This window comes from Amblyomma mixtum, chromosome 4 (assembly GCF_055824585.1).
Source record: "Amblyomma mixtum isolate Tamu chromosome 4, ASM5582458v1, whole genome shotgun sequence".
NCBI classification, from domain to species: domain Eukaryota; kingdom Metazoa; phylum Arthropoda; class Arachnida; order Ixodida; family Ixodidae; genus Amblyomma; species Amblyomma mixtum.
Window position 1 is genome coordinate 16,052,993 of NC_143015.1, and position 25,532 is coordinate 16,078,524.

Consider the following 25,532-nt stretch of genomic DNA (forward strand, 5'->3'; position numbering starts at 1 on the left):
GGGCCTGCTACTTGGCTCTAGACAAGCCACCACCGCTGCCACGTGCAGATAGAGGAGAGGTAAGAGATCAGAGGAAAGAGGAAAAGACAAGAAAAGACGCGCGTCGCAGCAACAACTGCGTCCGCCGGAGCGGACGCTGCTGAAAAAATCAGATAAGCGGCCGAAGCCGCGCTCGCCTTCCTCGGCCGTGCCGCTGCCGGGGTTTTAAAGAGTTCCCTTCCCTAGGGTCCCTAGATGGGGGCCTGGCCTGCAGGGGAAGGAAGTTCTCACTGGCACTCACAGACACACACGCACTCACTCACTCCCGAGAGATCACACCGCCGTCACGCGCTGGGAGAGGGGGAACGATGCCATCCACGCAGCGCAGACGCCGGAATGTCCAAGGTGGATGTAGAATGGTGGCGAAGGCTGGGCCCAAAAACGGTTTAGCGCGACTGCAGCACAGCCACTTTGGGCGGCCGAAACACTTATATAATGAAATTCAAAAGCACAGATAAAAATGCTACAAACAACAAAAAGAAATGAATATTTTATTGCCACGTTTATAAAACTATTTCTGCAAAACATTACGCTGAATTTTGTAATTTTTTGCAACGCTCTTGTTGCGCCCTCGGTTGATGAGTGTGCGGTGCATTTGCAGCGCGACTTTGCAGGCCTTGTTACGGTACCCAGCCGCAGCTTACGAAGCGATGTCTTATCTCCAGCTGCATGGTATGGCGCGCCTTGGAAAGCGTGCAAATTAAGCTCGCCATGGCCCCTTTAAGAAGTTTTTGTCGTCCTTTCTCGTTGCTTCTCTGTCGCCGTTTGGCAAGATCTGCACCCCGCTGCACCGCTGCAGCGTTTCCTTCGGTGTACGGCCAGTGCGAAACCTTTTCCCGAGGCTTCGCGCTCATCGTTTCAAGCGCTTAGCTCTGCATTTCAAGATGAGGTTGCGGCATGTGAAGAAGCCTTGCTCCGTGGCACATTGTGACAGCGTGGGTTGTACCGTGGGTGTCTTACCAAGACTACACCGCTTCCCTCTGGACTTTCGCAGGTGAGCTCTTGCCGTTGTCGTCTGCTCTAGATATGCTTTTGTCGGGCTATCCGCGCCTATTGTAGCTGTAACTGTTTCATACGCACTTGGCTTCATGTTATCGGGATATTTTAGTAAATTGCAGGGCACGCACTTGCAGTCATATGATGTGCAAAAGATACAAATCATTTGTCTTATTTATAGCTAGTTTCGTGCAGCCAACTCTCACCAACGTGAAATTGATACCGGGCTCTCATGAACAACCACGTGCCCTCTACTTGCCGCATGGTCAATTTAAAACCAACTGCGCTGCCTAACAGCTCTGCTCTGAGCATGACATTAATGGGTTTTGCAGCACCGTGAAGCCAATTTGAGGATCCCCTCGCAACTGACAGTATCGAAACTCAATCATGTGTATGTGCGCCGCATTGACTGTTAACTGAATTCGGCCAGCAGTAGTTATTGCCGTTCTACGTATACATGACCGTCAATGTAGTTTTAAACTCATTTCGCTGCATCGCTCTCGTCACTCTTTGAGCATAGAAAAGTAGCTAGCCGCGTGGTATCAGGCGAGCTTAACCGCACTCTGAGGCGCGGAGGCTTGGCGCGAGCATTTTCTGCCATAGTTATAACGCACTGCATTTAGGTGAAGGGAATCTTGGCGTATTGACGTTTGGAGTATATGGTATTCATTTGGGTGCAGTTGTATAACGTGTATGCTGCTTCATGTCCAGGTGCAAAACGTGGGTGGAGTTCTGCCGCAACCTCAGCCTGGAGAAGACGCCGTGCCAGCTGCGAGACCTGATGGTTTCTTCCAAGCACTTCGAACTGTTTGTGTATCTGCGGCCAGGATGGCTGCGTCTCGATGCTGTGCCTACTCGAGGAAGGAGTGGCTGTATTGAATATCCCTGCACTTCACTTTAAACTGCACTTCATGTATATTTTGGTTTGATTAGAATTGCTTCAAATTACTTCGGTTAGCGACAAGAAGGAGCTGTTGAGGTTGTGCGCAGGCCCTATGTATGGTGTAATGCTCTAGCGTTGAGCAGATTTGTTGATGCTAAAACTTGTTAATACTGTCATGCAGGTGTGAACATAGCTGCTGTATTCTTTCAGTTGAAGAAATGAAATGTGAACAGTAATCCCTGTGTGCTGCATGGTCTATGTGTTGATGCGCGTACTATGTCATGTCACGTTTGCCTCAATGGAAGCTGTCGTAGCATTGTTTTCTATACTTTTCAATTTCCTACCTGGCAACGTTCGTGGAACTTCAGGGCTTTTTGCTAACCGCACTGTGACCATTGAGATGAATAGCCAGCTTAAAAAAACTACTGCTTGAGCTGCCTGTGACGCGCATTTTTTGTTGGTGTGCTTTATCGCTGTATTTGTTTGGTTGCTGTAATAAACCATGAATATGAAAACCATACTTGCCGTGCACTGTATTGAAAACTGTGCACTTGAGCCTGTGCTTTGTGCATCATACCTTGATATACTCAAAAGTACTAGCACCAGCATTTCCACCAAGGTTTCCACTACGAATCATGCATTCTTACCCAGCGTCTGCAAGTGTTGCTGCCTTTCTGTGCTGCCTTCTTTGCCAGTCACTTTCATTGGGTTCCCAATTGCACATTAACAAGGCCATAACTAGCAGGAACTCGAGCACATTTGACTGGCAAAGGTTGGTGCGCACTGAAAGGCAACCTTAAAGCGATACCGGCTCGAAAATGCGGGTTCTATAATAAAAAGACCACTTCATAATTCGCGCCAAAAGCGTAGGTATGCGTGACGTCATTCAACGTCACTCATACGTAGTTTGCCCCCCAAATTAGTGGCGCTGGGGTGCCCCCATGAGCCGCCATGTTTTGGACCAATGGGCGTCTATGGAGCCTTCGCTACCATGGTATATCTACCTTGGAATGTCCATGAGCGGCGTTCGCGCGCATTTCGAACGCGCGTTCACACTCGGTGTACGGGAAACGCTCGCTCAACCGGGCAGACGGACGCGGCTTCCGTGGCAATCCAGGCGTTCACCCAACGCGCGTCTCGGGGTTTGTCGGCGTTTCGCTGCTGCCATGTCGTTGTCTTCCCCACGACGAAGGCCAGACGTAACAATCTGTTATATACTTTTCTTTTCAGGGATTTTGGTTAGCCGGCACTCATCGTCTTAAAGAACTTTCCAAATTGGCTCCACCCCATTCTTATTCTTCTAGTCTTTTCACTGTCGTGATCCGGATCTGCGCTGGCTACCTGCCCTATGTAGACAAATTCTCCTACTACTTCCAGCACTCGCTGCTGATTGCAAGGTGCCGTTCCCTTCAGGGACTGCTTAACATTAGTTTTCCTCACCGTTCTTCTTCGCCTAAGTAATTATTTATGCTTTTCAGTTCATCCCTTCACTGACTTAGCAAGGCAATTGCATCAGCAAATCGCAGATTAGTGAGGCATTCTTCATAATCCATTATCCCCTACCATTCCGTGTCCAGATTTCTTAATACCTCGTGACGAAAGTTCGAGAATGGCATCAGGCAAATCGTATCTCCCTGCCTGGCATCTTCTTTATTGTATTTCTATTGCTGAATTTACGGATGGCTATAGTGTCTATGCAGGCGTTACAGACATATTACGGTATTTTTTATTTAGGGATCTTCTGTACCCTGACTCGGTAATTCTAGTATGATTTCTGTAGTTTTCATAGAGTCAAATGCTATCTCGTAATGCTTCAAAGCCCTATACAGGGGTTGATTATGTTATGGAAATTTCTCTATCACTTGACTGACAGTGTAAAGGCCTACTGTCGGTCAAATATTTTAGCGGAATACCCCAAGGTGGAGTAGATTTGTAATAAAGGAGGTCCCGGGTTCGAACCCCGAACCAGGACGAATTTTTCTTTAACAGCGAAGTTTCTGAGAAAGCTGTATAGCTTTCCTTTGTAGCCGTATGGCTGCGCTTGGGTGGATGTCAATGAGTAATTACTCCCTTATTATATATGGCTTACTGTTGAGTACCTTTTTATGAAAAGCCTGACTAATTAGTTGGTTGACCAAAGTCTAAGGTTGTCCTTGTTCTATTAGCGATTATCTTGTAAATACCTTACAAACAACGGACAGTAAGGTCTGTAATTTTTCAAGCCCTTTACGCACCATTTTTAATCATATAGACGATGACAGCGTTCTTCCAAGTTTGCAGTAAGCTCGAGGTCATTTAGGTAATGTATATACGTCGTGTCTAGGTTATCCAGAGCAGTCTTCCTACCAACCTTCAAAAAATCTGCCATTACCTTATCCTCACCCGCTACTTTCTCCCCTTGCATTGTTTCTGAAGATTTCTTCTCTCCGTGTTTCGATACTGGCGGGATGTTCAATTCCTCTGCGCTGCTGTCTCTCTCATTAAGTTCTAATTACATTGGGTATTCTACAGATTTGTGTACACCCTTCGGCTTACTGGTACGTGTCTGCGTTGGTATGCTCAGACCACGCATCTCTATGCTCTGCTTGTCTAGGCAGCCCCATGAAACAAGGTATTTCTCATTTCATAAATCAATTTATTCGTGAGGACATGAGGGATGGGAGAAAAAGCTGCATTTCAGCTGCTTGACAACGGTCTCACCTCCTTACACAAAAGCAACTGCAGCGGACCGCGAAATCATTTGCGGACAACGCGACTGCAGAACCAAGTAGGGGTGAAGGGTGGATAATGGCTGTGAGCTAGGCGTGCAGGTACTACGTTCATGACTGAGCACTTTGCCGTGTGTTGGAATGCTCGGAGAAAGCGGAACAAAGCTTCGAGAAGCGGTGAAAATGTTACCAGGCATAGGATTTGCTCTCCTGAGACCCGAACACAAAAAATGCATGGGAACAGAGAGACTATGTGGAGCTGTGTTAACTCTAAAGGCGAAATCAAAACTTCGTTCGTTCGTGCTCGTTTTCCTGCAATTTACCTAGCCATTTGCGACCAGTTTTGCGAAAAGTTTTCGGTACTTGTCGCAGTTCAAGAAATCACTAGTGCTAACTTGTGCATTCCTGCAAGTCAAGGAGTGTGCCTTGTTTGCAGTGCTTTTGGCCTCATACGTTTTCCTTGTGCTGGTATCGTGCCTTTCTCGAGGGCCGCTCAGTCCGCAATTACAACCGCCTTGGTATGTGTCGCACGTGCACCACCCTGCTGTCAGGAGCCTGATAGTTTGCCTGTCATACAAGATACTCGTGCGTCGGACGGTTTCTGATTGCCCCTATGATGGGTGTACAAAAGGGGTTTCTGCGGTGACAGAAGATACCTCACTTGTCTATAGGCCACAGCAAAGAACATGACTTGCATTAGCAGCGTCGCGTTTAGCAAGGCTACCCATAAGTCTCATTTTAGTCATCTAAGATAGTGGTGGACCTCACGGGCAGATATGAATATTGAAGGACTCCTCAATGCCGCATCAGACAATAAAGCGCAAAGCAGCAAATGTGGGGGTAGCTCGACGGCCTAATTGTCTCTTGAGCAGGCATGCTGGATCTTTAGCACCGCCCCCATACCTCATAAAATATCCAAATCGCTGCCGATTTACGCGTTGTGTGTTCAAACTGCTTATGCCTCGTACTATTGCTTCAATTTATAGCTCTCATTATCTGCTATGCGCTTGTTTGGCTCCTTGAAATACCATGGTGTTGTACGTGTCCTCTCTGTGAAATAAGATTGACACAGTAACTCCCTTTATCTTTATGTGGTTACAAATCTGACGCTCATTCACTTTAGTGTACTCGCATTAACGCAACAATGCAGCCTTGTTTTCACGAGGTAGAAGGCGTGGAGAAGACAAGCTCCTGTCGACTGCTTTGGCACACCTTCCGTTCTTCACTGCATCGAGTGGCTCAAAATGTGTTCTTCGCTTTAATGAATAATTTCGACTCAGAAAAGAAGAAGTCACGTGGTAGCAAAATGACGAATATGGATGATGTTCAGTGAGTTTTTCAGGAGTAGGCTCAGTGTTGTGGTAATGAAGAATGCAAAAATTTTAAAAATATGCGGCCTTTTCTTTTCGCTCGTTTCCTCAATCAACGAAAACATAAAGCTCCTTCACAATTCTAGATTCTTCAAGCCACTTCTGGCTTACTACGCCCTTGATGTAAGAAAAACAGTCAGCACGGCTTTGCATTTCAATTTATTTGACTTCCTTCTTTTTGTTCTTGATGATTACTATGAGGTTTTCAAGTACTTCACTAAACAGTTTCTGCGGCTTTTAAACACGTACCTTAGACATGACTCTGAATGCGAGCTTACATGAAGTAAACAAAGAAAGCTGCCAGATCTCAATGCGGAGTTACGGAAATGTAAGGAGAATTGTGTGGTTCTTACGTATTTATCGTGAGTAGCATGCGTTAGCCATTCTCTCCAACGAAGCAGGCGGCAGAACTTCCAGTGTATTGAAAGGAACTGCAGTTCAAACAATATTTCAAACAGTACTATACGCAGACATGATAACAATGGTCTTTTTCTGGACTGGTACGGTCACGTTAACGTGCTCTTTAAGCTAGGCAAGATTACGGTCACAAGTGCGACCTTTTCGGTACACTTGTATGACTCTCTGAGCGAGAAATTCGATGTAAAATGCATACTGACTTGATAGCTCTGTGAGGGCAGTGCACGTCTCATGCGGCCACAGCTTCAGTTCGGTCACCCAGAGCAGAACTTGCGGACGCTGCCGCATCCTGCATAGGCATCTTCATTTTAAGCTGTGTCACCCACACCGGGTACCTTTTCAGGAGAAATGCGCATGCGGAAGTTTCGAGGACAACACTTCCTTCTGAAAACATTTCCTTCTGAGAAAAAGAAAACTTTTTACCCGGATGGAAAATGCCTTCCCTGTGAGAGGTTCAAACATAACACTGCCTAGTTGCCTGGGTGCTGAAAAACTCTCGGGACGGTGAGGTTAACTATCAGGGCGGATTTAAAGTATGCCTATTTTTAACAGAAGCAAATGCCCCTCAAGTACTGTTCTCATCTCCAGTCCTTAACATCTGTGAACAAGCCCATGTATTCGCGAAGTAGAACCTGTTGCGTTGTAGATGGTGCATAGATCATCATCCTCGTGAGCCTGACTACGGCCACGGCAAAGCAAAGGCATCTCCGATGTCTTTCCAATTAGCCATATCGTTTGCCAGCTGCTGCCACCGTATCCCCGCAAAATTCTCGATCTCATCTGCGCACGTAACTTTTGAGCCGCACTGTGTTACGTTTGCCTTCTCTTGGAGTTCAGTTTGTTACCCTTAAGGACCAGCGGTTATTTTGCCTACGCATTACATGCCCTGACCAAGCCCATTCCTTCCTCCTGATTTCGACTAGGATGCCTTGTTCTCTCACCCACTCTGCCCGCCTCCGATCTCTTAACGTTACATTTTTCTTTCCATACCTAGCCGCGTTTTCCTCAACTTGAGCTGAACCCTTTTCGTTCCTGCACGTTTCGAGTACACGTTCCTGCCCCATAGGTGAGTATACCGGTAAGATACAGCTGTTGTAAACTTTTCTCTTGAGGGATATTGGTAAACTGGCGTTCACGGTCTGACAGAACCTGCCATGAGCGCTTTACCCCATTTTCGCTCTTCTAGTTATTTCCCTCTCATGATGCGTATCAGCAGTCACTACCTTCCCTAAGTAGACATATTCCCTTACCACTTCCAGTACTCCTATAAAGTGGGAACTGCTGTCCTTATGTGCGACTGCTGAATATTTGGTTTTCTGCGTGTTATTTTTTAGACCCACCGTTCTGGTCTGCCCAACTGACTCATTGATCATGCTTTGCAGCTCATCTCCTGGGTGACATAGCAAGGCAATGCCATCAGCGATGCTAGGTACAACTGATTTTAAACAAGAAGCCTGAGGCTCATTAGAAAGTTGAAATTTTGTGCCCCTCTTTTATGTAGCAGAGACTTAGAAGGTCCTACCACAGTACACGCTATGTGCCGCAGTACACGCTGTGCAAAATTAAGCGAAATAACTTTTTTCAGAAACAGCTGCGCTGTAATCACAATGAGATTTGAAAGGCTTTTGCTTCGACTGTTTACACGGAAAGTTTGGCGCATATATCCAAAGGAAAAGCGCTTAAACTCCGTCTGTTGAGACAAATTTGTTGTTGAGACATTTGTTGCATCTATTTCAACTGACGCAGCTTGTTTCTTCTCCGACAAGGGGTGACGCCATTCTTGATTTAATTTGCACAACTCACCCCGAACGTGCCTCTGTAACTGTACTTGAATGTATCAGTGACCACCGAGTTGTTCACTGTATGTTCCAGTCATCCATTCCAAAAGTATCTGTATCTAAAAAACTGATTTATTATTTTGCTAAAGAAGACTTGAACAGTATTAATAACGACCTTGATACGTACTGTGATTTCTTTGAGTCTACCTATTCTAACCGAAGTGTCTCTGAAAACTGGTTACTTTTCCGTGATATGTTGAAAAATCGGCAGGAGAAATACATTCCTAAAAAGTGGCTTTCAACGGCGGGGAACAATGAATTGTTCACGAGAGATATCAAACGATCTCTAAACAAAAAGAAACGCCTGTATGCGAAAGCTAAACGCACTGAAGCTCTCGTAGACTGGACCGCGTATCTGTGCTTTTCAAAGACATGCAAGGAAAAAATTGAGGAAGCAAAAGAGAAGTTCTTCAATGATGACATACCGAACTTCTTGAGAAACCACCCAAAAAAGTTTTGGAAAGTGATTTCTCCTGCATCAAAAAAGGAGCTCCCGCACTTAGTTTCTGCAGATGGTACCTAAATAGACCCAGTTGATATGTGCGATCATTTTAACTCATTTTTCTGCAGCATTTTTGAACAAGAAAAGCCTTTATCCATTGTTGAGCATGTATCTAGCACTGAATGCACAATGCCCTGTATAGATATACATTCGGAGGGCATAGAGAGGGCTATTGAACGTTTGCCTACTTTTTCGAGCCCAGGGCCCGATGAAATCAGCACAAAACTTCTAAAAATTACAAAAACGTATACATCACGTATCCTAGCACACATCTTTCAGTTGTCACTTGATACGGCCGAGATTCCCGATGATTGGAAGCTTGTTCCTGTTTTACCCATATTTAAAGGAGGGGATAAAGATAACCTGACTAACTATAGGCCCATATCTTTGACATCAGTTGTTTTTAAATTATTAGAACATATTATATCATCACACATAATGAAACATATCACTCAGAATCATATCCTTCTTCCGAACCAGCATGGATTTCAGCGCGGGCGTTCTTGTGAATCCCAGCTGTTCGAACGGACTACAGACCTTCACTGCAATCTAGAACAATTAATGCAAACTGATGCCATTTTCATCGATTTTGCAAAGGCGTTTGACCGTGTGCCCCATAATCGCCTGATATATAAAATGAACAGCGTTAACATAAATAATAAATGTATTAAATGGGTAGAAGAGTACCTCCACAACCGATTTCAGTCAGTCATTATTAATGACATTAAATCCTCTCCTCAGCCTGTCAAATCTGGTGTCCCCCAAGGATCTGTGCTTGGACCAACATTATTTTTAATATACATAAATGATATTGCATCGAGCATTACATCATCAATCAGACTGTTCGCCGATGATTGTGTAATTTACCGTCCAATCTCTAATCTCACGGACTGTGTAATGTTACAGAATGATTTGACTAAATTAGGTAGGTGGTGCTCTGAATGGCAAATGACCATTAACACAAGAAAAACTAAGTTAATGCGTTTAGTACCCGCTGTCACGTTTTGTCAAACACCTACACCATCAGTAATACTGAAATAGAGTTTGTTACATCTTTCAAATACTTAGGAGTGTATTTACTCTGTCCTGGAGCACTCATATAAATCACGTTCTGACTGACACATATAAAATTTTTAAGTTTTATTCGTCGGTCACTTTATAAAGCTAACAAAGATACACGACTAATTGCTTATACCACGCTGATCAGACCGAAGCTCGAATATGCGTCATTCATTTGGTGTCCTCATCAACAGTACCTTATTAACAAATTAGAAACACTGCAAAACAGGGCCAGTCGATTCATCGCGCGTCAGTACTCGCGTTTCTCAAGCGTGACCGTAATAAAAGAGAACCTTAACCTTCCTACGTTGGAAAGCAAACGTAAGATATCACGCCTTGCCTTTTTTCATAAATTATATTTTGGCCCCACACCCTACTCCGCACCACTAATTAGGCCTGCCATACGCACATTTCATCGACTTGACCACAATAAAAAAGCCGAACCTCCATTTGCGCGAACTGACGCAGTCAGATTCTCGTTTCTTTACCTGGCGATAAGAGAATGGAATGCCCTCCCCCATTCTGTGGTTAACACTAGTGATCGCGACCAGTTTCTTTCAATACTAAAAGATAGTGGGGCAGAGTAGGTATGTAAGATTTACCTTTTGATTTACCTGTCGTCTTTTGTTCTTTTTATATCTTTGCATTTGTATTGTGTTCTTTGAATTTATGCATTGTATTTTGATCTTTGTATTTCTTTCGCGATGTTCCCCCCCCTATGTAATGCCCAGGTGGGCCTTTAGGGTAAATAAATGAAAAAAAAATGAAAAAAATGTGGATCCACTCTTTAAGAGAATCTTTGGTGCACAAACGCGTCTTCAGGTATCGTGTGCCACTGACTACTAGTGCGAAAAAACTCTCACTGAGCACTAACCATTCGTGCCCTAAATTTACATATTTTTTTCGAGGAACAGAATCATCTGTCAGTGAGAAACAGATACAGGACACTGTTATAGCGCACCAAGAAAATTTCTCTGGTGACATATGCTCTCATCATTTCAAAAAAGCTCTTTTGCGCTACCGTGCGAGTGGGAAAAAACAGTCTGATAAACGATTAGCACTGTAGCTGACGTGTTGTTGAGGATAATGGACTTCCGAACTAATAGCAGCAACCTAGATTACTCTGTACAACATAATTACTAGTGCGCTGCAAGCCATAGAACGCAGACAAAATTTTCACTTCTAACTGTGTTGCGCTAGAAAAAGTAGAAAAAAATTCAAAGGCCATTTCGAGTCGCAAAACGCGCTGAGTGCTCGCAGTCACGCTACGCTCTGTTGGTGGGCGGTGCTAGACAATAATCGGCAACAATACAGAATACCTCTATCAATTAGGCGACAGAGAAATGCGCACAATACAACGAATATAACGAATAGCCTTCATTGATTACGGGAAAGCATTTGAATCAGTGGGAACCTCAGCAGTCAAACTCCCTACTCGAAATTTGAGCGCAGCTCTGCGGGCATTTTGATTTTGCGATATTCTGAAGTAAAGAATTTGCGATACGTGTGTGTATGCACAATTACAAAGCACTCTATTTTCCGCAGACAATCTTTCTTCAAGTAACACTTCTCTGCCAGTCTTTGGATTTTCAAGAAGTTGGTTTTGCGCCCGAACAAATGAATAGAGATATATAGTTCATAATGCTGCACCAATGCACCGTTGATAAGCACACGGTTTCTACTAGGAAGACAACGCAGCGAGTGGCGTGTCCGACGCGGGCAATACATCACGTGCAGCACAGTCCACTGCACCATCATCATCATCCTGACTAGGCTTACTGCAGGGCAAATGCCTCTCCCAGGTCTCGCAAATCAACCCTGTCATTTGCCAGCTGCGGCTACCGTGTGTCCACAAACTTCTTAATCTCATCCGCCCACCTAATTATCTGCCGCCCCTGCTACGGCTGTTTCCTCTTGTAATCCACTCTGTTACCCTTAAAGACCAGCGGCTACCTTGCCTTCCCATTACAGCTCTGCCCACGCCCATGCATTTCTTCCCCTTGATTTCGACTAGGATGTCATTAATCCGTGTTTGTTTTCTCATCCACTATTCTCGCTTCCGGTACCTTAACGTTACACCTATCATTGTACTTTCCAAAGCTCGCTGCGTTGTACATCACTTAAGCTGAGCCCATTTAGTTAGCCTCCACGTTTCTGCCCCATAGGTGAGTACCGGTAAGATACAGCTGTTGTATAATTTTCTCTTCAGGGATATTGGTAAGCTACCATTCATGATCTGAGAGAACCTGCCATATGCGCTCCACCCCGTTGTTATTCTTCTGGTTATTTTCCTCCCATTATCCGGATCAGCGGTCACTACCTGCCCAAAGTACACATGATTCCCTACTACTTCCAGCCACTCGCTAGAAATTGCGAACTGCTGTTCTCTTGCGATACTGTTGAACATTACTTTGGTTTTCTGCATAACAACTTTGAAACTCACTGTTTTGCTCTGCCTGTCTAGCGCATTGATCATGCTTTGCAGTTCATCTCCTGAGTGACTAGTTAAGGCAATGTCTTGAGCGAATCGCAGATTCCTTAGGTATTCTTCTTTACCTCTTATCCCTAACTGGTCCCAATCCAGGCCACAGAACACCTCCTGTAAAGATGCGGTTAATAGCATTGGAGAGATTGTGACTGCCAGCCTGCCACGCTTCCTTATAGGAATATCTTCCAATATTTTCACATAGCACTCTTCTACACCCTGATTCCGCAGTGACTGCATGACTGCTGAGGTTCCCATTGATTCAAATGCTCTCCCGTAATCAATGAAGGCTGTTCGTTATATTCGTTGTATTGTGCGCATTTCTCTGTCGCCTAATTGATAGAGGTATTCTGGATTGTTGCCGACTATTGTCTAGCACCGCCCGCCAACAGAGCGTAGCGTGACTGCGAGCACTCAGCGCGTTTTGCGACTCCTGCCGCAGACAAAGGTCCCTCCCCATACCTACCCTACCTCCTAACATACAGTGGTGATGGACGAGGGCGCGCGCGGCGCGCACCACTCTGGCGCCCTCTGTGAGCCAGCGGCGGTACTTTCAGTCGCTCAGCACAACCGGACTCGAGGGGAGTTAGGCCGACGACGTCGGTTACACCGACAGCAATGCGGCTCAACCCACAAGCGGGCGCATAAGAGCTGAGCTCTAACCAACTGCGATTGCGCCAAGGTCAGCGGTTCAACAGTGCTAACTGGACCACTTGAGCATTTTAAATTGCTGCATTTGGTTTGAGCGATTTTGCCACGAATGAATGTGTGACCGTTTCTGTTTTGTTTTCGTTGGGGGTGGACAACGCGGGCACAAAGAGAGGGTTCTCTTGTGAGAACTGTATTCAGGAGGACATGGTCATCTTCGTGTCCAGCGCAATTGTAGGCAGCGTCCCGACAGCGTTAGTCTCTTTTGACTCATCGCACGCTTTTTGCTACGGCCCCGGCTGATATGAGGAGAGTTCATAGCACGACGTTCAGCCTGGGCTGAATTCCGTGATTCTCCCGAAAAACGACGGAGACTCGACGTCACACCTGACTGCGCTGAGATAACTGCGGTGCTCTTACTTCTGAAGAGCCCGAGAGGCCGCGATCATAAAGCCTTTAATTATAACTAGAGGGAAAGTGGGTGGCGCAAAACTTCATTCACCATGGAGAGGCGCTGAAGTGCTAGGAACACGAGGTTTCTTTCCTGTCTTGACTACTGTTTGGCATTATACCTGAATTCAGACTTAAAAATGCTACTCTTCTCGAGGCGAACGTCGGAGAAATGCTGTTAAAGCTTTCATACCAGCCTAACATGGAACTTTCACATGCTTTAAGTTCGTTGAAGTGAAAAACGCACTACCGAAATATATTATTGTGCACACAAAAGAGAGAATCGCGGCACACTACCAAATTCAAGGTACAATTCACGCTTTCGGCCTAAAACTACCCGAGTGAAACGCGAAATCTCGTCTTTCCGGCGTTGTTGTTTAAACGAAGTGCTCTAAAATCTCGCCTATGTGATGGTGCCGGCTTTCTATCTAGGTAATATTGAGAAAATCTATGGCCGCGGATTTCGGTCTTTGCTGGATATTATCCGCAGAGGCATTTTGCGGCGTCTTGTTCTGACCCAGCGGCCCACATGACGCGGAAAAAGTTAGCGCGAAACACTGCTATACGTTAGTTGTGGTCACTGTGATCGCAGACGCTATTTTCCGGCGTCTCCTGACTGTAATACCGTAACCTTGGTATTAACAGCCGTAGCTGTGAAAGTGACACACGCTTGGTTGAGTGGCTGTGTTGAACTTGTGCAAGAGACGGCAGACTAATCCTGGAGTGTTTTGTAGGCAGCGAACGTGACAAACAGGTGCTTCTGGGCCTGACTGGCAATCCCAGACCTACTTGCCCGCGTGCATCAGTGGCATGTTTGCATTTTGCTGGCATTCTTCGAAGGTGTCAGCATTCTTTTCTTCTCCTCTAACAGTGCGATGTCCCAACACCTGGATGGGGATGCCTGCCTGGCTGCAGGTGCTTTGTAGAGACAAATAGGCCTTTCAGAGGAACGTGCTTGGATGCTCGCTTCCGGATTCCTCCTGGATATGAACTTGTGCCACTGCCACTTGGTACAGATATTGAATGTGTTTTCTGCGGTTGTTCATTAATAAGATGAAATGAACGGTGGCGCAACAAGGGCACTAACAAGAAAGGGGACACCACATGCGCACCGTACCAACTGTTTATTGCATGGAAAGGTGGCATATTTAAACATACCGCTCAGGCATGACACTCATCGCATTATCGCATCGAACCCAACACGCGGAAAACAACAGCAGCATCAGGATAACAGACAAGAAACCTTTAACCCCTGCCGAAAAAAAAAACTAAGAGATTCTGATAACAGAAATTGAAGGAGGAGGCCATCTCATAGCAAAAGCAGTGTCGAATAATCGTAGCAAAAGCAGAGTCATACATGAGAAGCAAAAACAGTCAGAAACCAAACGCCAAAATAAAAATAAAATTAAAAAAGTAAAAAACAAAGTACAATCGTAGCAAAGGCAGAGTCAAACACATGAAGTAAGAGCAGTCAGAAACCGAAAAAACAAAAAAAGGAAGACAAAACCTATAACAAAGTTAGCAACCGCCTAAACAAACAGGCCGCCGCGGTGGCTCAGTGGCTATGGTGCTCGGCTGCTGGCCCGAAAGACGCGGGTTCGATCCCGGCCGCGGCGGCTGAATTTCTTTGGAGGAGAAATTCGAGGCCCGTGTACTGTGCGATGTCAGTACACGTTAAAGAACCCCAGGTGGTCGAAATTTCCTGAGCCCTCCACTACGGCGTCTCTCATAGCCTTAGTCGCTTTGGGACGTTAAACCCCATAAACCAACCAACCAAACAAACAACAGACGGCCGCTAGAAATGCAGTGCTGGAAAGACGCACAGTACATGACCTCACAAAAAACCACCAAGAAAGGACACTTCATTTCTACGGAGCGATACTGAAGCGTGGCTAACACAAGTGCTTCCCTTTTTTTTTATCATAAAAGCCTCAAGAATTTCACGTGCCAACTGATCGCGACTCCTGCCCAGAATCCTTAATCCGTTAAGCACTGGCTCACACTTGCAATCTTTACATCATCATCATCATCATCATCATCATCGTCATTAGCCTAGCCTGACTACAACCACTGCAGGGCAAAGGCCTCTCCCATGTCTCTCCAATTAACCCTGTCCTTTGCCAGTTGCGGCCACCGTATCCCCGCAAACATCTTAATCTCATCCGCCCACCTAACTCTCTGCCGTCCCCTGCTACGTTTGCCTTCTCTTGGAATCCACTCTGTTAGCCTTAAGGACCAGCGGTTACCTTGCCTTCGCATTACATGCCCTGCCCAAACCCATTTCTTCCTCTTGATTTCAACTAGGATGTCATTAACCCGCGTTTGTTCCCTTACCCACTCCGCCCTCTTCCGATCTTCTAACGTTGCACCTATCATTTTCCTTTCCATAGCTCGCTGCGTTGTTCTTAGCTTTGTTAGCCTCCACGTTTCTGCCCCATAGGTGAGTACCATTAAGATACAGCTGTTGTATACATTTCTCTTGAGGGGTATTGGTAAACTACCATTCATGATCTGAGAGAACCTTCCATATGCGCTCCACCTCATTATTCTTCTAGTTATTTCCCTCTCATTATCCGGATCTACGGTCACTACCTTTACGAACTGCTGTTCCCTTGCTAGGCTGTTGAACATTACTTTGGTTTTCTGCACGTTAATTTTTAGAACCGCCTTTCAGCTCTGCCTGTCTAACTCATTGATCATGCTTTGCAGTTCTTGTCCTGAGTGGCTTAGCAAGGAAATGTCATCAGCGAATCGCAAATTATTCAGGTATTCTCCACTAACTCTTATCCCCAACTCTTCCCATTTCAGGCCCCGGAATATCTACTGTAAGCAGGCAGTGAAGAGCATTGGCTAGATCGTGCCTCCTTGCCTGACAACTTTCCGTATTGGAATTTTATTGCTGACTTTATAGAGAACTATAGTAGCTGGGCAATCGTTATAAATACCTTCCAATATTTTTACATAATACTCTTCCACACCCTGATTCCGCAAGGCTTCCATGACAGCTGAGGTTTCCACTGAGTCAAATGCTTTCTCGTAATCAATGAAGGCTATATATAGCGGTTTGTTATATTCTGCGCATTTTTCTATCGCCTGACTGATAGTGTGAATGTGGTCTATTGTCGAGTATCTTTTACGAACGCCTGCGTGATGATTTGGTTGACTAAAGTCCAAGGTTGTCCTGACTCTATTAGCGATTACCTTAGTAAATACCTAGTAGGCAACGCACAACAAGCTGATCGATCTGTAATTCTTCAAGTCCTTGACATCTATTTTCTTATGAATTAAGATAATGTTAGCGTTTTTCCAAGGTTCTGGTACTCTCGAGGTCACAAGGCATTGCGTATACAGGGTGGCTAGTTTTAGTGGCACAATCTCTTCTCCGTCATTCAACAAATCTGCTGTTACCTGATTCTCACCAGCTGCTTTCCCCCTTCGCATTGCTTCTAAGCCTTTCTTTACTTCCTCCTTCGTTAATGGCGGGATGTCACAATGCTGTGCTCGACTGCCTCCCTCAGTAACCTGATGATTACATTCGCTACTGTAGAATATTTGTGTTGAACTCTTTGGCTAATTTAACTATCTTATCCATATTGCTAATGACATTGCTCGCTTTGTCTTTTAGCGCATACATCTGCTTTTTGCCCATGGCCAGTTTTCTCCTAACTGATTTTAGGCTACCTCCGTTCCTTAGAGCATGCTCGATTTTTTCCATGTTAAACTTTCTTATGTCGGCTACCTTGCGCTTATTTATTAACTTGGATAGCTCTGGTAGTTCTAGCCTGTCTGTGGAGTTAGATGTCCTGGCCGATACGCGAGCATAACCAGCTCAACTTTTTCGGAGCGGAGAAAACGACAGGAACGTCGAACAGGCCAGCAACCTTCTTCAAGCTGTGCGCCACTCGGTGTATATAAGGGACCACTTGTGGTCGCCTTGATCCCAGCTCAGCATGGAATTTTTTCTTCTTGCCTTTCATTTTTTGAAGGAGGGTCTCCGCTACGCTGCAAACAACAGAACACGGGAAGAGAGTCATCTCAAGCCTTTCGATCTGATAGTTGAAGCTAGCCTGAGCCCCGTGAGCACAGGACTTAAGCAATGCGGACTCGAGGCAAAGTGAAGCGATCGCCCTTTTGACTCTCTTCGAGTGCACCGATCCGTACGGAAGCAGATCGTTTTTTTCTCGGGGAGAATACATCCAATACACTCGCCCTTCTAAAAGCTTTATATCAATATACTGCCACCTGGTGTTCTCAGGTGGCGCTGAAGTGTCTTCGAAGACGTTGAAGTGTCTCGCGCTGGCTGGCTGGCTGCTGTATTCTGCTGGTTAGCGGCCTGTCGCCCTATTTTCCGTTACATATTTTGGTGGAGGTGCTGTTCGAACTATTCGACCACAGAAAAAGAATGCCTTGCGGTTGTGTGGGCAACCATAAAATTTCGTCCGTACCTCTACGGCCGCCCGTTCAAAGTAGTTACCGACCACCATTCGTTGTGCTGGCTTGCCAATCTTCGCGACCCATCGGGGCGCCTAGCCCGATGGAGCCTCCAAGAATTCGACTACACCATTGTGCACAAATCTGGCCAGACGCACGAAGACGCTGACGCACTCTCTCGCGCACCCGTCGGGTTAGCGGATGATAACATAGAGGACGAGAGTGGTTTTATTGGAGTTGTCAGCGACTTAGACTTAATGACCCGACAGCGAGCTGACCCAGACCTGCGACCTATCATTGATTATCTGGAGGGCCGAGCTTCTGTCGTGCCCCGACAATTTTCTAGGAACCTGCCGGCCTTCTGTCTCCGGAACGGCATATTGTTTAAGAAAAACTCCAGCACTGTTGATCGAGCGCACCTCCTCGTCGTTCCGGCAGATCTCCGCGCCGATATCCTTCTTGCTTGTCGCGATGAGCCGACCTCCGGCCACTTGGGCTTTGCCCGCACACTTGCACGCGTGCGCCAGGCGTATTATTGGCCCAAACTTTCTCACGCCGTCCAGCGTTACGTCATAGGCTGCCGCGATTGCCAACGTCGTAAGGCGCCTCCTCTCAAGCCAGCGGGTTTGCTCCAACCTATCGAACCGCCTCGGACGCCGTTTGATCAAGTCGGCATCGATCTTCTGGGCTCATTCCCTGTGTCATCGGCCGGTCATAAATGGATAATAGTCGCGACCGACTATTTAACAAGGTATGCGGAAACTAAGGCAGTGCAGCGCGGTACGTCATCTGAGATCGCCCAGTTTTTTATGCAACAAATCGTGCTGCGTCATGGCGCACCGTCCCACGTAATCACTGATCGAGGTACGGCTAATGCGCGACGGGTTCGAGCTCAGTCACACGAACCATCGCACAACCACTGCCTATCACCCACAGACGAACGGGCTCACAGAGAGACTCAGCAGAACAATCGCCGACATGATCGCAATGTACATAGACTCGGAGTACAAAACCTGGGACGAGATTCTCCCGTACGTCACATACGCTTACAACACGGCCACCCAGGAGACGACCCGATTTACACCATTTCTTCTGGTCTACGGACGTGACGTTCAAACGATGCTGGATGCAATGCTTCCATGCTGCACTGATGAGCACCCACTCACGCCAGACGCCGAGCAGTTCGCTCAGCGCGCCGAGGAAGCACGTCGACTTGCCCGTATTCACATTCAGCGGCAGCACAGCACGGATGCGCGCCGCTACAACCTCCGTCATCGGCACGTCGAATACCATCCGGGTGACCAAGTTTGTGTGTGGACCCCGGTACGCCGCCCAGGCTTGTCTGAAAAACTGATGTGCCGTTACTTTGGACCGTACAGAGTTTTGCGCCGCGTCACAGAAGTGACCTACAAAGTTCTTCCTGACGGGACTGTGCAGCCTCAGCGTCGCCCACCCCGCTCTGAGGTTGTGCACGTTGTCCGCATGAAGCCGTACTTCACGCGGTAATGCATAGTACGCTCAGTGTTCTGCTAGTTTTCGCGTGGGACACCTTCGCCCACCTCCCTTGTACATTTTTGTGTGCTTGCGCTGTTTTGTTTTTTCACTTTCCACTGCCCGTACTGCAACCCCGCTTTTATGTGCTTCTTTTTTTGGGAGGGGGAGTAATGCCACCTGGTGTTCTCAGGTGGCGCTGAAGTGTCTTCGAAGACGTTGAAGTGTCTCGCGCTGGCTGGCTGGCTGCTGTATTCTGCTGGTTAGCGACCTGTCGCCCTATTTTCCGTTACAATATAAAGATATATGGCCGATATCTATCAGCCAGAAGAAGAAAGCCCTGTGCGAAACGGGGCACGGCAAGCATTTCGTTTCCTGTGGCGTCGGAGTGGTGTGCGAAATTCCACTGACGTGCGGGGGGGGGGGGGGGGATCTATATAGGCCAGACGGGTCGCTGCATTAATGACAGGGCACGGGAGCACGAAAAATTGTTAGAAAGTGGAGACGGGTCGAATTTCCGCTACATTGTAAAGGTTACAAGTGTGAGCCAGTGCTTAACGGAATAAGGATTCAGGAGCCGCGATCAGATGGTACGTGAAATTCCCGAGGCTTTTATGATAAAAAAAAAAAAACGGAAGCACATGTGTTAGCGACTCTTCAGTATCCCTCCGTAGAAATGAAGTGTCCTTTCGTGATTGTTTTTTGTCACGTCATGAACTGTGCGTCTTTCCAGCCCTGCATTTCTCGCGGCCGTTTGTTATTTGTTTAGGCAGGTTGTTAATTTTGTTATAGGTTTTAAGGTGAAAGCCTTTAATGTCTCATCGTTGTAAGCAGCAGTTGTCAACAAAAATGTCACGCTTTTCAATTGGTCGAAATGGTTGTGCAGTGCGCGAATTTCAAACGCGGCCAATTGTACTTAGGCTAGTAACCATGCGGCGTCTTTCGGGTCCACCCCTTCAGGGAGCAACATGAAGTATGCTACAACTGCAGGAGGGTAGGACACCGGGCCGACGTCTGCTACAAACCTACAACGAACCTTTGCCGCCGCTGCGGAGAAAATCACTCGCCTCCACCTGAGGGAGAACAGCCAACCTGCCAACCCGTATGCATCGTCTGCAACGGGGGCCACAACACAGGCAGCCGGAACTGCAAATTCCGGCTGATCAACAAAAACAAACAAGGAACGCCCCATGGCAACCAGGCACCCAAGCAAGGGGACAACGACTCATCACTACACGGACACCAGTCAAGGCCCAGGAAGAAGGAAAAGGGTGCTACCGGAGAAGGAGGCAGCCACAGCCGGAACAACTCCAGCTCCTTCCCGCCCCTGGGGAACCCTGCAGGGAACGACAAGCGAAGCTCGAGCCGCGGACGCAGCGATAGCCGCTCCAACAAAAAGGTGAGCTGGCCAGCAGAGGCCTCCCAATCTATTGACGCTCGAGAGAAGGAATTTCAGATCCAACTACAATCCCGAGACAGAGAAATTGCCAGCCTTAAAAAAGAGTTGGCTGACATTAAACGTCTGTTACAAACGCATCAGGTACAGAATGCCACTGCTAGAACGCCACCCACCGCGTCCCAGGCTGCGACCAATAATGCGATGGAAACAGACGCCATTTGCCACACTCCCTCCACCGCGTCCCAGTCTTCGGCCCATAACGCGACGGACACAGACGCCAGAATAGCAACTAAAAGACCGCTTCCTACAAAAGAAGGCGAGGAATCCAAAAGAAAGGCCGAGGCTTCGGAAGCCGACACCCCGCAGCCGTCGAAAGCGCCTACCAAACTCAGGGCAGACATCAATACTCTGTCAGAGAGAACTAGCGCTATATCTACGGAACAGGCAACATTCCAAGGCCTCGTTACTACCAAATTTGCAGAGATAGATATTCGCTTTGCAACACTAGAGGGACAGGTATCCCAAATACCCACCTGCATGCAGCAAATAATGGATAGGCTTACAACTATCGAGGCCCGCCTACCCCCCATCTTGGATCTGTCCACGACGCCACAACCATCTATAACCCAACATGGCACCACGCCAAAAATTTGAAATTTGGCAATGGAACTGCAGAGGCTTCCGCCGCAAGCGGGCCCACTTGCAGCTCCACATCCAACAAGCACCGTCTGTTACAACCCCAGACGTGATTGCATTGCAAGAAGCTAGCGGCAGGGCTACACTGCCAGGCTATAAAGCATATCTGCCACCTCATTATGATACTAGTAACGCAGCCGGCTCCTTCACAGCCACTCTGGTGCATAGAAATATCACCGCAATTCAACATTTTATAAATGATTCGGAAGAAGATTACACCCTACTTGAAATAGTACCAAGGCAAAAAGGAGACTCAAATCTCTTCATCCTTAATGTATACAACCCGCCCAGAAACAAAGGCAATGGACTCCCACACTTGTTGATAAACACAGTAAAGCTGGCTGCTAGGGCTCAACTAATAATTGTGGGAGACTTCAACGCTCAACACCCAGCATGGGGATATACCAAAGCAACTCCTAAAGGGAACCTGCTCTGGCAAATCATACAGTCACTAGGGCTCACAACGCTAAACAACCCGAGCGACCACACACGCATGGGTAACAGTGTATGTGTCGACACATCTCCAGACTTATCCCTCTCTAAAAACGTCAAGGACGCAAAGTGGGTCAACACCGGGCAAAACCTTGGTAGTGATCACTTCATCCTTAGCATCACCTTCCCCACGACAAAACTTAAAAACAAAGCAAAAGAAATACGAACCACGGATTGGGACAAGTTCAGGCAACTTCGCGACAAAACAGCTCCAAAGGAGATCTCTAACCTTAGCGACTGGGTTATCTCCCTGAATGAGGATGTCAGCTCCACTAGCGTTGTGGTGCCAGTTGAGAAGGAGGAGCAGATTGCAGACTCAAAACTGTTACACCTGTGGCAGGCACAAAAAGGCCTCCAAAAACGTTGGAAGAAGCAAAAACACAACAAGCGACTACGCAAAAAGATCGCTGAAATCGAGAGGCGAATCGAGGAACATACACTTACTCTCCAAACACAACAATGGAACCAAATATGTGAAAGCGTCAATGGACAGCTCGGAAATAAGAAGACATGGCATCTTCTAAGACACCTGCTCGACCCAGAACAAACACGTCCCGTGCAACAAAGTCAACTGTACAGACTCATACATAAATATGAGGGTACAACTGAAGACCTAATCAAAGAGCTAGCAGAACGTTATCTAAACACGGATGATGGTACCACACAACCAGACTACCGGGGGACTCCTAATCCAAATTTAGACGCAGACATCACAGACGCAGAGGTCTGGTACGCAATTGGAAAACTGCGGACAACATCTGCGGCAGGACCAGACAAAGTAACAAATAAGACTCTCAGGAACTTAGACGCAACGTCGATCGCGGCGGTTACAGACCTTATGAACAAATACTGGCATGCAGGCAACATACCACCAGAGTGGAAACACGCGAAAATCACTTTTATTCCTAAAGCGGGTAAGAAACTCAGCACTGAGAATCTACGCCCAATTTCATTAACATCATGCCTAGGCAAACTCATGGAACATGTCATCCTCAATAGGCTCCAAAACTATGCGGAGGACATGAACCTCCTACCTGAAACAATGTTAGGATTCAGGGCCCAACTATCTACCCAGGACATACTCTTGCAGCTTAACAAGGACATAATTGAAGCTGACGAGGGAACAGGAACGAAAGCAATATTGGGTTTAGACCTTGTTAAAGCTTTCGACAACGTCACCCACAAAGCCATTTTGACAAACTTGTCAGAAATCAACCCCGGAGAAAGGACGTACAACTACATCCGATCCTTCCTCACTAACAGAACAGCAGTGATAACGGTCGGAACAATAGAGTCCGCCCCAATCACACTAGGAAGTAAAGGAACGCCACAGGGCTCCGTCCTGTCCCCTTTCCTTTTTAACCTCTCCCTCATCAAAATTCCCCCCAAACTGGCACAAATACCAGACCTACATCACACGTTCTATGCAGATGACATCACACTTTGGGTAACCAAAGGATGCGAAGGCTACATAGAAGACACACTCCAAGCAGCAGTGGACATCATTGAGGCATGCGCATGGGAATCCGGCCTCACTTGTTCTGAGCAAAAATCTGAACTTTTAGTGATCCGTCGTAAACAAAGAGGTAGGCGTACCACGACAACCCCCCCGCAAATAAACGTCTATGTTAATGAACGATCTGTCAAAGAGGTACAGACCATGAGAATACTGGGGTTGTATTTACAAACAAATGGAAAGAATACTGACACACTCACTAAGCTAAAACGCACGGTAGAAGCGACGGCGCGATTAATCCGCCGCATAGCTAACCGCAGACAAGGGGTGAGGGAAAGAGATTTATGCCGACTAGTGCAGGCCTTTGCGCTAAGCAGGATACTCTATGCCACCCCTTATCTCAAATTTTCGAAAGCAGAAAAGGACAAATTGGATAGTATGATACGGCAGGCCTATAAGGCTGCGTTAGGACTCCCACTAAATGCCTCAACTGAAAGGCTTATGAGGTTAGGAATACATAACACCTACAATGAACTGAAAGAAGCCCATTTAATGGCTCAAACAGCGCGATTAGCCAATTCCAGAACTGGCAGGAGTATTCTTACCAGGGTCGGAATTAACTTTCAACCTACGAATAACGATGCTAAAGTAGACTTAACCCGAGACTATAGGACGGCCCTACTAATCAAACCACTCCCCAAAAACATGCACCCCTTACACCATGAGGGTAGGAGACAAGCAAGAGCCAAAGCCTTACATAACAAATACAGACAGTGCGCTGGAACACTTTATGTAGATGCAGCAGAATACAAAAATACCAATGCCTTTGCAATTGTGGTTGTGAACGAGAATGGTGACCACATCGTCTCGGCGACAATCAAAACGAAATCCTCTGAAACAGCAGAAGAGGCGGCTATAGCCCTCGCCCTAGCGCATACCCAAGGAAGCATCATCTTCAGCGATTCCAAAATGGGTATCAATAATTTCGCTAAAGGGCGAATTACAAACACCTCCCTTAGAATCCTTAACGCAACCAAATTCTCACCAAATTATTCCGAATTGATATGGGTCCCAGCCCATTCGGGGAATCCGGGGAACGAGGCAGCCCACAATAAAGCCCGAGGTTTCGTCGACCGGGCAGTGGATGAGTCTGGCTCCCTGAATTTCACGAAGGACTCCATGATCACATATGATCTCACCAATCATTTTAAACTAGAGAGGAGAATTTTCCCCCCTCCAGACAAAAGACTTAGTAAAGAACAAGAGGTTACGTGGCGTCGTCTACAGACGAGATCGATACGCACCCCATCACTCCTCGCGCGCATTTATCCAGATCTTTACAACACAAACTGCAAACACTGTGGCCAACGTGCTACCTACGATCACATCCTGTGGGACTGCAAAATAGAGCCACCTCCGGGTGATCTAGTTACAGCTCCTTCTCTCGAGCGGTGGGAGACCGTGCTGGCTAGCTCTGACCCCAGAACGCAAGTTTTGGCGGTGGAGTGGGCTGACAAAGTCGTCGAGGGCTATGTACTCTCGACCACTTAACGCGACCTCTTGCCAAGCTCTTCCCGGCGAATAAAATGTTTTACAATCAATCCCTCCGAAGACGGATGGAACCAACTCCTCAGAAGGCCAGACAAGAGCATCCAACTGGCACTCATTTCGTGGGCCCAGGAAGTCGCCCCCACCTGGGGGCCACACCAAGCCCACCTGCCCTAAATCCCGCCATTCTATGGCAATAAAGTTGTTTCTCTCTCTCTCTGTACGTCACGAAGTCCTTCAGATACGCAGAGCGGCTGCGTTGGCGCTGTGGTCGCTGGACTTGAAGGGAAGCACTCGCTTCACGGTCCTCACCACAGGAAGCAGATTCGGTACTGGGCGCTGCAGCCTGCTCTAGTCTTTCTCCTTGGTCCCGTCTTCCAGGGTCCTCTGGGCTTGAAGGAATGCTAAGCCCGGAACACCCTGCCGGGGAAGCAACCAGCGGTTCCTCCTCTTCACACATCCCAGAAGCGGAACTGTCCAATGCGTAGCTGGCAGAACGACTTCTGAGTTGGTCAACATGACGTCTCCATCGACGACCGTCCTTGGTGACGACCAAGTACGACACTGGTCCTGTGACAGCATCCACAATGCCCGGCAACCACTTGGGCCCATAGAGATCGTTGC

General features: G+C 47.0%; 1 long non-coding RNA gene across 1 annotated transcript; it reads left to right on the plus strand.

The window, feature by feature from the left end:
* The first annotated feature begins 406 nt into the window (after positions 1-406).
* On the plus strand, positions 407-2,438 carry LOC149345756 (uncharacterized). Its single transcript, XR_016292032.1, has 2 exons — positions 407-1,033; positions 1,747-2,438. It is a non-coding gene; the product is annotated as an uncharacterized LOC149345756 (long non-coding RNA).
* The last annotated feature ends 23,094 nt before the right edge of the window (positions 2,439-25,532 follow it).